A 12,443-nucleotide genomic window follows, 5' to 3' on the forward strand; every position below is an offset into this window, starting at 1 on the left:
TTGCCATTTAAGTTCACATGCTTCCATTATTTGTTCATTACCCATCTCAGGAGTCATTTTTTTGTACTTGCTCAGTCACTAAAAAAAAGAATGTGTATTAAAATTATTTATATTTTTATAAAAAGCATTTGTAGATTTTCCTTTTCGTATATCTAACAGATGTTCATAAATACAGTCCTTTAATTTCCTGGAGGTCTTTCCTAAACAGAACACAGGACAAATGTGACACAGCCAAATAAACCACCTGTTTAGAATAACATGAAATATGGCCATTAATTTCATAGGTTTCTCCTCTAAGATAAAAACTGTCACCCATAATAATACTTGCACATTAGGAATAACATCCACATTTAAAAGTCCCCTTTGAGCATTTCCTTCTATTAACTTCCATACATTTGTTTTCCACTAAATAAGTTTTGAACACTTATCTCTTCTATAAATAGTATATGGTCTTTCCCCTAAGTTGTCAGATATACTTTTATCTGACAAAAAGCCCCCGATTTTTATTTAAACTCTTTGCTATCATATTACTGTCAAGAGCGTACGTGGAAATAAAAAGTTTATTTTTGTCATACACTGTGAATTTGCTTAAAAAATTGAAATTCTATAATGCTGCTTAGATTATTGAATAATTAATGGCTAGATTTTAGTGGCTAGCTTGCACCATGTGTTTTATTTACAATTTTGTATTTAATTGTGTTTTAACTTGTATATGTAGTTCTGATAAAGTTCCAAGAATAACAGGATTAAAAGTGCTCAACTCTTAATAAATTATTGTGAAATTCAGTCATTGCTTCATAGGTAGGAACTAGGCTATATATATATATATATATATATATATATATATATATATATATATATATATATATATATATATATATACATACTAGCCTATACAAGCCTAGCCAAAAAGGTACCCTGGCTTTCACCACCCAAGAAAATTATTTTCCTGTGCCCCTGTTGAGCAGAGCCACAGAGGTGATCCCCGGGGTGAATTTCCTATTTCCCATCCAATCATCCAGATTTTTCTTGAAGAGTGCTAATGAGAAGCTTTGTTTCATATAAATAGGTAGTTTGTTCTAGAGTATGGGAAGTCTCTGGGACAGGAATCTATCCCTGCAGCATGTTCTGTTTATTGTGATGACAAGGTTTAGGTCCCTAGAGCGTGTGGCAAGGAGGGATTGGGATTTCTTTAAGTGGAACATGTCCAACAGCTCTAGGTTTGACATACCTTTGTATGTTAGGCAGAGATCGCCTCTGAGTAGGCGATATGCGATGGAGTAAAGCTGGAGTTTTTTGTGATGGTCTGCATAAGGCATCTGTTTGAGGCTGTTAATCCTCTTTGTGAGATATTTCTGCAGCCTTTCCAGTTGTTGTAGATGTCTTGTGAGGTACATCCCAAACTGGTGCTGTATTCTATAATGGGTCTAATGAGCGACGAGTAGAGGGGAACAATGACCTCTTTTTTCCTGGATAAGAAACCTTTTGTGATGAGGTGCGCCGCATACAAGGATTTCCTGACTACAGTGGCAATGTGATTATCAAAGGAGAGACTACTGTCCACCTGTGTCCCAAGGTCTATTATCACACTTTCAGTGTTAAGTAGACTACAAACTATGTGGTAGCTCATGGGTACAGAGTTTTTACCAAAGGGGATGACAATGCACTTTTTGGCATTGAGCTTGAGGCCATGGCATTGACATCAGGCATCTGTCTCAGTGAGGCCCTTTTATAGGATGTCCACATCGTTAGTAGTTTCAATTATGGCTCCTAGTTTGCAATCATCTGCAAACTTCATTAGCCGAAGACCTTCTGTGTTAATCTGTACTTCAGAAAAGTAGATACCAAACAGGAGAGGACCCAGGACTGTACCTTGTGGTACTCCACTTGTCACTGGTCTGAAGTCAGATTTGGAGTCTGCTACTTTCATAGTGTGGGTTCTGTCAGTGAGCCAATTGGCAACCCATCATGTGACATAGGGATTTATACCTAGTTTATCTATAATTCCAGAGTGGGAGATGGTGTCAAAAGTCTTGGTGAGATCTAAATTGGCTTTGTGAACCACCATACTCTTGTCTATGGCTTTGGTGACTGCTTCAAAGAAGTCAATCAGGTTTAGGAGACATGATCTGCCTTTTATAAACCTGAACTGGGTGGGGTCCAGAGTTTGGAGATTACCAATGTCTTTATTTATAAGTTCCATGATGATACATTCCATGGCCCTGCAGACCAGGCTCATTAGGCTGAGGAGGTAGTTCCCGGCATCCGTGGTGACTCCCCCTTTCTGGTGTGGGATAACTGTCGCTGTGTGCCATTCAGCGGGCACAAACCTGAGGTGAGGCTATGATTGAACATGGTGCTTAGGTGGGGTGCCAGTTCATTCTGTAGTTCATGGAGAACATAGCCTGGGATGTTGTCAAGTCCCACGGATGCTGTGTTCTTGGCTTTGGAGAGTGTGGTTTTTACCTGTGCAGCTGTGATTAAAGGAACTTTGCATTCTTCCGGTATAGAGATGGGCCCTTTAGGGGCTGAGAGGGGGGGGGTAAAGTTAGCACTGAACCTATCTGCCAGGATGTTGGCAATATCAGTTGGTTCTGTATATTTAGTGCCATTGTGCTGTAACTCAGAGCAGATCTCAGTGTTGCCATTGAAATTCTTGACATAGCTATAGAATGCTTTGTGGTTGTCTTTAGATTCAGTGTCAATTTTGTTTTCCTAACTAGCTTTGGAGGATTTTATGAGGGATCTCAGCTTCTTACTGAGGCTGACCAGGAAGTTCCTCCAATCATAGGATTTTACTCTTTTTTGCAACAGTTTCTTTCTTCTGTTGTAGAGTTTGTTTATGGCAGTGGACCACCAGATTGACTTCCTTTTTTGGAGGATAGAATCTTGGTTCTGTTAGGGATAGCATGATTCATGCACTCATGTTAGTGCTTATAAAGTGCATTTGTGTAGGATTCAGCAGTCGTACCTCTATTGTCCGTCTGCATGGGTGTCGTGAAGTTTGCCACTTCTGTCTTAAGAAGTGTGAAGTTGGCTTTGGAGAAATTTTTTACAGTGGTTTCCCTAATTGGGGGGGGGGGGGCAGGATGTGGATGTCTAGGCTGATTAGCTTGTGGTCGGATCTGACCAATAAAGAATTGACCTCTGGTGTGGAACAACAATTGCAGATGTTGGTAATAACCAGGTCTAGGAAATTGCTGCGCCTGATGGGGTGTGGATAAGCTGATCCAAGGCGTTGGAATTTATGAATTCCAGGAAACGTTGAACAAAAGAGTTGGTACATGAGTAGTTTTCCCAGTTAATGGTGGGGTAGTTGAAATCACCCATTATTAGGGTATTGGGTTGTACCCTAATATTTTCCAGTGTATCAAGAAATGAGGAGTGGGAATCCTGGGGCATGGTGTGGGATCTGTAGCAATTTACAATTTGGACTGCGGTCTTGCCCAGAGTTAGTTGCACTTGGATAATCTCAGATGCATTATGCTGAGCAACTAGCCTGGAGGTGTGGCTATCCTTAATGAATATGGAGACGCCTCTGCCTTTAGTGTTTCGGTCCAGGTTAGGTGGCCGAAAGGTGTGATATGAATTATAGCCTGGTAATGCAGGGGTGCTCTCTGGAGCCTTGAAACAAGTCTCTGTCACTGCACAGATGTCGATAGTTCTCCATTTTAAGGAGTGACTCAAGTGAATGCATTTTGTGGTTTAGACTTCTAGTATTGAGTAGCATTACCCTCAAATTTTGCTTGCCTGTATCTGTTACGGTGGAGAATTTGTCATTTGAAACTTGCCTAAAAAAGGCACTATGGGGTGGCAAGCGCCTTACCCAGTATCCGGAATCCCAAGGGAGACAGGTGCAGGCCACCTCTGGCAAAGCATCGTGGTCTGTAGATCATGTCATCCCAGGCAGACAGATACTGGATCCCCTTAGAATGACACCAAAAGCTTAGCCAATTGCTGAAGTCAATCATTTTGTCCTTGTACTGTGGTATCATTCTGGATGATGGCATGATGCTACTCAGGGCTAGGGTCATACCTGCCTGGGCTACAAGATCGCAGCGCTACTCCATGTCTCTTTTCATGCAGTCCAGGGAGGTATGCCTCAGGTCATTCACACCAACATGGACAATGACAGAGTCATATTTGCACTTGTTGTGGAGTGACCTGAGTGCATGCATTATGTGGTGGATCCTGGCACCCGACAGGCAGCTGACAGTAACTTTTTCCTTGTTTAGCCCGATGAGTGGAACATCAGTGTGCCTGACTATAGAGTCACCTATGACTAGAGTGTTGGGTACATTGTTATGCCTTATGGGCTGTGGTTGAGTGGCATACTGACTTGGTGGGCTATGTGTCATTTGGGTTGTGTTGGGGGTGGAGGTTGCTTGCGTTTCTGCTTTGGAGGTCTCTGTTGCTTGAGCAGATTTTTATTGAGAGTCTTGCGATTGTAGGTGTGTGTTTTGTGTTGCAATGTGTGCGTTTTGGTTATGTAGGTTTTGAGGGACTATTTGATGAGTGTGGTGTGGTGCAAAGTGTTTACCTTCTTCTCTTGACTGTCTAGTCCAGTTTTGGGTGAAGACAGCTTTGCTTCCAGTTTGGCTATATAAGTGCATCTCTTACAGGTTGTAGTGTTAGGTGGTAGGAGAGAGGGTTGTCTGTCTGCATGAGGCAATTGATGCATTGCCCCAAGAAGCCCAGATTCATCAGATAGACAGGAGAAAACACCGGGAGCTGACCTTTAGACATACCTGGATAGGTGCTTATTTATTAAGTACTAAAAACTGTTTTCCTCTATACAAGTGAGGAAAGTATAGTGCTGTAGTAATTTGTAACTAATTTAGTGCTTACAACGAGTTCTGAACAAGTGCTGAGCTCAAAGAAACAGATTTGAGTACTAAAACTAAAAAAACTGGCTAGTTCTAAGGGAGAATTTGAAGAAAAGGCTTTATGGCACCGGGAATAGTTTAACCCTGGCTAAGCGGCGATGCATAAAGTGTATTTTTTTTTGTTTTACAATAAGTTCTTGTTATATTAGTTGTTTTGTATCTGTTTGGATTTGCAGTTTGTTTGTTACTAATAGACAGAGGCAGCTCCTAAAAGCTTTATCCCATGCATAAACCTCCTCATATTATGTATGGTATGTTAAAACAAAACATACAAACTGCAGTAACCACCCAGAATAAGAAAATACAAAAACAAATAAAAATGGCAAGTGAAGGAATAAAGCAACTTTAATGAATAAAATCTGACTTGGTGCTTTTCCTTTGTAAATAACCAGGCTTCTTCAGAGATAGTAACATTAAATAACTACACCATTTAAATACTCAGAATAACAATAAATAACTACATCATTTAAATACTCAAACAAAACCATTTAAAAAAGCAGCAGCCAATCAAATTAATCCCTCATCTGAAGAAAAACAAAACCTAACAATATGCTATAAATCACGTACAATACACATAACAATGCTCATGCACATAAATAAACCTAAACAATGAATTACTTATTTCAAATCACACTTGCTTTAAGCTTTAAAATGCTACTAATTGAAAAAGAATCATTTAGACAATTTTTTTCCATAGCACTTAATCTCAATTGCTATAACGTTTCTTTATAGTCTAAATAACTATAACAATCATTGCCTCTTTCATTTCTCACCACCTTATCTATAACAAAAAAAAACAAAAAAATAATCTTTACATTCAACAGAGTATCTATACAGGGCATTGGAGAGTTATTTATTTTTTAGTTTTTACATCATTTACATGCTCACAAATCCAGACCTTCAATTTCTTAATAGTTTTTCCTACATAAAATGGCAGACATGACAATCATGTCACCAAAACACTACATTCTGCGCATCACAATTTCAAAGACTCTGACAAGCAATAGAGGCATTATATCCCATTGTTAACACATATGATCTGTCATTAATAATATTTATAAAACTTACATATACCATTTCACCATTTCTTACTTGTAACTACCATTGTAAGGGTCCTTCCCAGTCTCCAACCAACCCTTAATGTTCTTTCATCTACTGTATACAATTAGCAGTGCAGTTTAACTTTCATTTTGGGGGTGAAAACCAACCTCCATGTTTTTGTAAGAATCCTCACAATATTGGGGGCATCACTTTTAAAAGTAATGACAGTGGCTCCCTTTCTTACATCACCATTAGTATAAAGAGATGCTGTACCATTTTCCCTTATCCCAACATTATTTCCCACTTTCAAAATAGGGGCAAATCTACCCCTCTGTCCTTCAAAATCTCGTTTTTGATTTTGTATAACATAGATGGATAACACCTTTCTTTAAACATATTGGTTTATCCATCTCATCAAGGAATATATGGTCCTTAACCTCAAAAGATGAACCATTTACCCATTCACAATACCCCTCTTCTGAAAAAATGGATGACAACTCTCAAAGTGCAAAATGAATTAGAATAAGTTTTGTTATGCAAATAGTGGACTGAAATCTATATTATTCTTATAAAGCAATATGTATAAATAGTCAGTCTTCTCTGAATCTGATCTAAACATAAACTTCAGAAAATGGGTATTGTTACGCAAATATTCAACAAATTTAGATAAAGTATCAAAGTTAACACTCCATAAAAACAATATATCATCTAAAAACCTAAATTAAGAAGTATTTTGGTCAAACAATGGTGATCTGAAAAAAAATTGCTTCAGCCACTTAGCAAGTTAACAAAAATGGGCACACATTTAGCCCAAATAGAAACTTCAGAAATCTGCCAGAAATATTCACATTCAAAGAAAACAAAATTATTCTGCAACACCACTTCCATAAACTCATCATTTTAACTTTAATGTTAGTGAGCAATGTGTCCTCTTTGAGGATTGTAAGAAAGAATTCCAACCCCTTTTGATGGGGAATAGCACAAAATAAATTCACTACATCAATTGCTACAAATAACATATTCTCACAATATTGGGTGATGTTTAAAATTTCCAGTAAATACCAGGAATCGTGCAAAATATGTACCTTACTATTCAAAATGTGCTTACAATAAAAATCTACACAAGCTGCAATGGTGTCAGTTTTAGATGCTCACGCTGCAACTATGGGTCTCATAGGTGAATCTGTTCCACTTTTATGTATATTAGGTACCCCAAAAATAGAAGGCATTAATGATTTGTCCACTAATACATAATAAAATTCCAACTGTGAAATTCCCCGCCGAATAAACACATCACATAAAAACCAATCAATTTATGCAATTTCATCATTCAAAATATCAAACATCTTAGCAGAATAATCAAAATAATTCATGATAACTACACTCTGCCTTTGTCAGCCTTCATAAATCCTAATGCTTTTATCAGCAGTCAATTCGTTTAACAAACATAACTCCTCCAATATTAAATAGTTAAAATGCACAGAATTCATCTTAACCAATGCCTTGAATTCTGCATCACAAATCTTTTCAAAGGTATTAACCATTGTGTCTGACACAGGGATGTAAGTGCTTATTTTCCTTAAAAAGGGATAATCTGTTCATACCCTTTTGTTCCAAAATACAATTTCACATTCAATTGCCTAGTAAAAAGTTTAAGTTCAAGAAGTAATTTGGCAAGATCTGTTTTAAAAGTAGGAACAAAAGTTATCTATGGTATGATCCCAATTATTCTCATTATGGGTAATATACAATTATCAGCCCAGGGATGGGTAAAGCCAATCTATACCAAATAGGATAGGTTATTTTGAGCACAAAAAGGGAAACTTGACTAAGCTTAACATGGCCCACAATGGCAGCTAGCATAGTACTTACCTATGAACCTATGAGGGTCCAGGTTTAAGTGATTTTTTCTCATATACTGCTACTTTTGTTCTGTTTTATATCTACAGCTTATTTCCTCTCTGTCCCATTTTCTTCTTCTTTGTGAATTATTTTACCAAGTCAGCACCTGTAAATGTTCATTTGTGATCACCATACTACCCCAGTAAACAAATGCAAAATAAAAATAAAATAAATTTCCAATGTCCATATTAATGACCTGTGACAGTATACTCCACAGTTTTACATACAAGGCTAGTGAGAGTAACAGGTCTATAGTTACCAGGATCCAGGATCCATGGTTGGGCTACCTTGTGTAAATGTTATTACAATGACTGTTTTCTATACTTCAAGAATGTAACCAGTGGAAAGGTTTGGATTAAACAGGTTAAATAGGCTTTCAGACAAGCCATATTTGGCACTGATAATCAGACAACCTGGGATATTATCAGAGCCCATGGATGAGATGTTCCTAGAGAGAACACGTCCCATGGTAATTAAAGGGTTGGCTATGATTGTGGAATCTGTGGAATAGCTATAACTGTGTGTGGAGTAAAATTTTTCAACTAGGATACTTGCTATGTTCTTTGTGGCAGATTATGCAGAATTATTTTTTTACAGAGAGACCGCAGTTATTTTTGGTTTTAGTGACTTCCTTGAGCTCCTTATTAGCCTGCTTATGTATCCTCTTAAGGTAGGTGGAATTAGACTTCTTATAAGCATTAAGTAATTTATTTCTCTATTTATTTATATGAGTATTTCACCATATGGGTTTATTTTAAAATCTGTCCAAGTAATTGATGCAGACAGGGACTGTCTTATCAATACAAATTATTTAAGTGGGAGTGAAAGTCAGAGGTATGGGCTGCAGCATAACTCATTAACATTTACATGGTGTGGAATGTCACACCTCTAGCAGCCAAAACACATCTTGCATTCTAGAGTATTTTCTGAAAAATAAACTTAAAAAGGTTAAGATAAATAAAAGTAAATATTTTCTGAACAATAAAAGCTATTAATACTGCACAAATTGTAATGTTCTCAGTATTATTTGCAGTGATAATAGACAGTGCATTCAGTCTTTCATAAATGCTATAATATATTATAATGCACAGAAACCCAAAATTATATTTTTTGCCAAGTTTCACAAAATAATTTATCATACTTTGGAAACTGTATAACCAGTATAACTGGACATATATTCTTAAAACATTTTTGTTAACCAGACATAAGCTTCCACATAACAACAAAAAAATCCTCAATGAGTGTATGTTTATTGAGATATTTACAGACATATGAAAATATATGCTTACTTGTATAATTAGAATAAATAACCCTGAATATATTGCTACAGGCTTGAATGAGTTAAGCTATGGTATCCATCAGAGGAAGCTTACAGCAGAATTTCTTTATGTCACCAAGTAACTGAAAAAGTTTTGCTTTTGACAAGTTTCTAAACACTGAGGTATTTACAGTGGAAGAAACATCAGTTTAAAAAGAAAGGGTCACTAATTTATTGATAGATTTAACAAGGCAGGATGATATGTCTGGAGATGTGCAAGAAAAGTGACCATATTTGTGAGGACCACCTCAAGGATATTGGGGCCCTGAGTAGAATGGTGAATTGTCTGTAAATAAGAGTTTAGCATTTATATCAAGGTAGCATAGGACGTGCCAACAGCTGGCAATATAGGTCAGTGAGTTTACTGATGGATAGCTGAAGTTCCCAGTAGAAAGGTGCTGGATTAAATGGGGACTTCAGTTAATCTCTTACAATCACTATCATGCTCAGAAAGACAAAGGTGTTTTATAACTAGCCATAAAGTAAGATTTAGTCTTGCTTTTGTTGACATGGACTTCTAGGAGTTCAAATGCAGTGTACTGAGGAATCTGTCATGAAGTGATGAAATCAATGACAAATACTGATACTCCCCAACAACTGTCAGTAGGCCTGAAGATGTGAAAGATCTGTATACAGGAACAGAGAGAGCTCTTCCATTGTTCTGAAACCATATCTCTGCAACTACAGCAATACAAATGTGTTCAAGTTGCAGGGTCAAAGAGGGAAAGCTATCAGTAAGAGTGCAGGTAAAGACCACTTTTGTAAGGAAGAGGTCAAGTATGATGTCACCTCTATTTATTTATTACATTTGTTAACCAGATAAGTGGACTGGTCTTTGGATCTTTTACAGTCAAAACCTGGGTGTATACATCCCACAGTTATATACAAGTCACATAGTTCATACTCAAATTTCATACACTGAGTACACTAAATTACATACAAGTGTGTTTATGTTTATGTTATAGCAATGAGTACATAAAATTACTTACATTTATCTAATTCAAGCATAAAAAGTTTACACAGAGGTTTTTCTGGCATTCTTTCAGTACATAATAAGTTAACACAGTGAGCCAAATGACTATGTAGTGGAATTTAGATGAAGTATTGTCAGGAGTTCATTCAATACATAAAATGTTTACACAGTGAGCAACAGAAGTACATGATGGATCATAACTGAAGTATGAATACACTGAAACTCGAAGGGATTAATGCTGAAGCTAAAAGATGTAAGGAGTGGGGGTGTACAGAGATGCAGAACCTACTAGAGGCAGAGGAAAATTGGGATGAAATGAGAGGAGATTCCTGGTAAAGAGGAAAGGTGAGGACTTGGACCATTTGATCTAAGGAGTTAGTATTGATAACATCAAGGAGAACTACTACTCATATTTATGATTTGGTGAATATGAGTGCCAGTCAATGACTGGGTAAAGTCAGCCAGGATTAGTATACTGAGATTAATAAGTATAGAATACAGGTTACTGGCATAGTTATCACAGTCATCAGGAGACAATCAGTAGGATATATCATTGGACGTAATATGGTGATTGACTTTAATTATTGGGACTAAGCAGTGAGGAAGCACCATATTGGAGTCATGAGGGATGGTATACAAAGGTAATGTGAGGGCAGATTAATCTAGATACTTCCTGTGATGATGAGAGGTATTTACAGCTATGCAAGGAAAAGTAGGGCAGCGGGTATGTAACATATGTCAGGACAGCTAGCTGGAATTTTGTAAAGAATTATGTCATTTGTATATCAAACTGATTTGTACAGGTGCTATGTTGAAAATGTATTTGTAAAGTTGCTTGTGTTAAAAAATGTACTAACAGTGGGTCCTGGCTATATTGTAATTAATTAAATGTATATATTTTAACAGTGGATCCTGGAAGAGAAGAGGTTAAGCTCAGCTCCAGCTAACTTTGAAAAATTGTAAGAAATTAAATTACTTAATTTAGGCCATAATGATTGTATCTTACAGTTCTGATTGCAGCCAGAGACAAATTTTCTGGGAAAACAAGCAGCGGGGAGCCTTCTGTATTGTCTTTAGCAGTGAACTAATTGCTACTCTGGAAGGGTAGAAGACTGAAATTGTTTTAGGACTTCCAGAAGCTGCAACAGATCTGAGTAAAGCTCTATGTTTGTGTATTATTGGTACATATGTGCTAAATCCTGGCAGTTTCTAGCAATGGGGGTAGCATGGGAACCAGAAGTCAGATACCCAGATGTACGTGATATTAATCTAGGACAAAAATGATGTTTAATACTAGGTGAGACAGAAGTCTCATTGCACTCTGTTTTTGGAATCTGACAAAGAAAGACCCCTCACCTACTTCATCTTGTCTTGTTCTAGTAAGTGAACCAGGGAAAGTAATTCTTTAGATCAGTCAAGAAAATATAGTGAGATTAGTTAAGTACTTTTTTGTATCTGTGTGAATCTATTCATCTGTGTTATTTTAATATTTCCTGTGATTGAAATTCTGATATTTATTGTAAATAGATATTCTGTATTTACATTTTATTTTATTGTTTATTATTAAATATATTTAAACTTTTCAGTGTGGCTGGTCCTTTAAAGATTATTTTAGCCTTTGAGAGCACTCATATCTATTTGGTGACTCTGTGGCCACTCCAGATACCTTAGTGCACTGGCCAAACACTATCATATGTATTAATACTAATTTCACTCTGTACAATTGGGTACCCTTGTAACAGCCTTAGAGTAGCTGGTTTTGGTGTGTCTGGTGACAGTAACTACCTTATAGTCTGGGGAGAAAGGGGCATAACCAGTAAATCTGTGCCAGCCTTTTCCAGGTGTGTGTGTGTGTGTGTGTGTGTGTGTGTGTGTGTGTGTGTGTGTGTGTGTGTGTGTGTGTGTGCGTGTGTGCGTGTGTGTGTGTGTGTGTGTGTGTGTGTGTGTGTGTGTGTGTGTGTGTGTGTGTGTGTAAATCAGATCTCAAAGAGTGTATGTCAGCTGCTGGGATTAGGGACACAAAGCACTGGTTTCAAAGAGACAGTGATGGAAGAATTGGTTTAGAAACTCGGCTCAGGACTCAACTCTACAGCTGTGCCAGTGGGGAGTCTTAATGGGGATCTGAAGAGAGGGAAAACCAGGCCCCTAGACTGAGTGTGTTCTGTGTCTGCTTTTAAGGGAAATTTTGCTTGATGCAGGGAACTGCATCTGGAAATACTGGGTGTATCCATTTTTGTTCCAAGCGAATGTCCCTCTTCAGTATCAATGGTGAGGATTCAGGCTCCTTGATTACTGGCCCAGAAAGGGGACATCACACTTTGTA

This window comes from Protopterus annectens, chromosome 7.part0 (genome assembly GCF_019279795.1).
Source record: "Protopterus annectens isolate FY-2018-M chromosome 7.part0, PAN1.0, whole genome shotgun sequence".
Taxonomy (NCBI): domain Eukaryota; kingdom Metazoa; phylum Chordata; order Ceratodontiformes; family Protopteridae; genus Protopterus; species Protopterus annectens.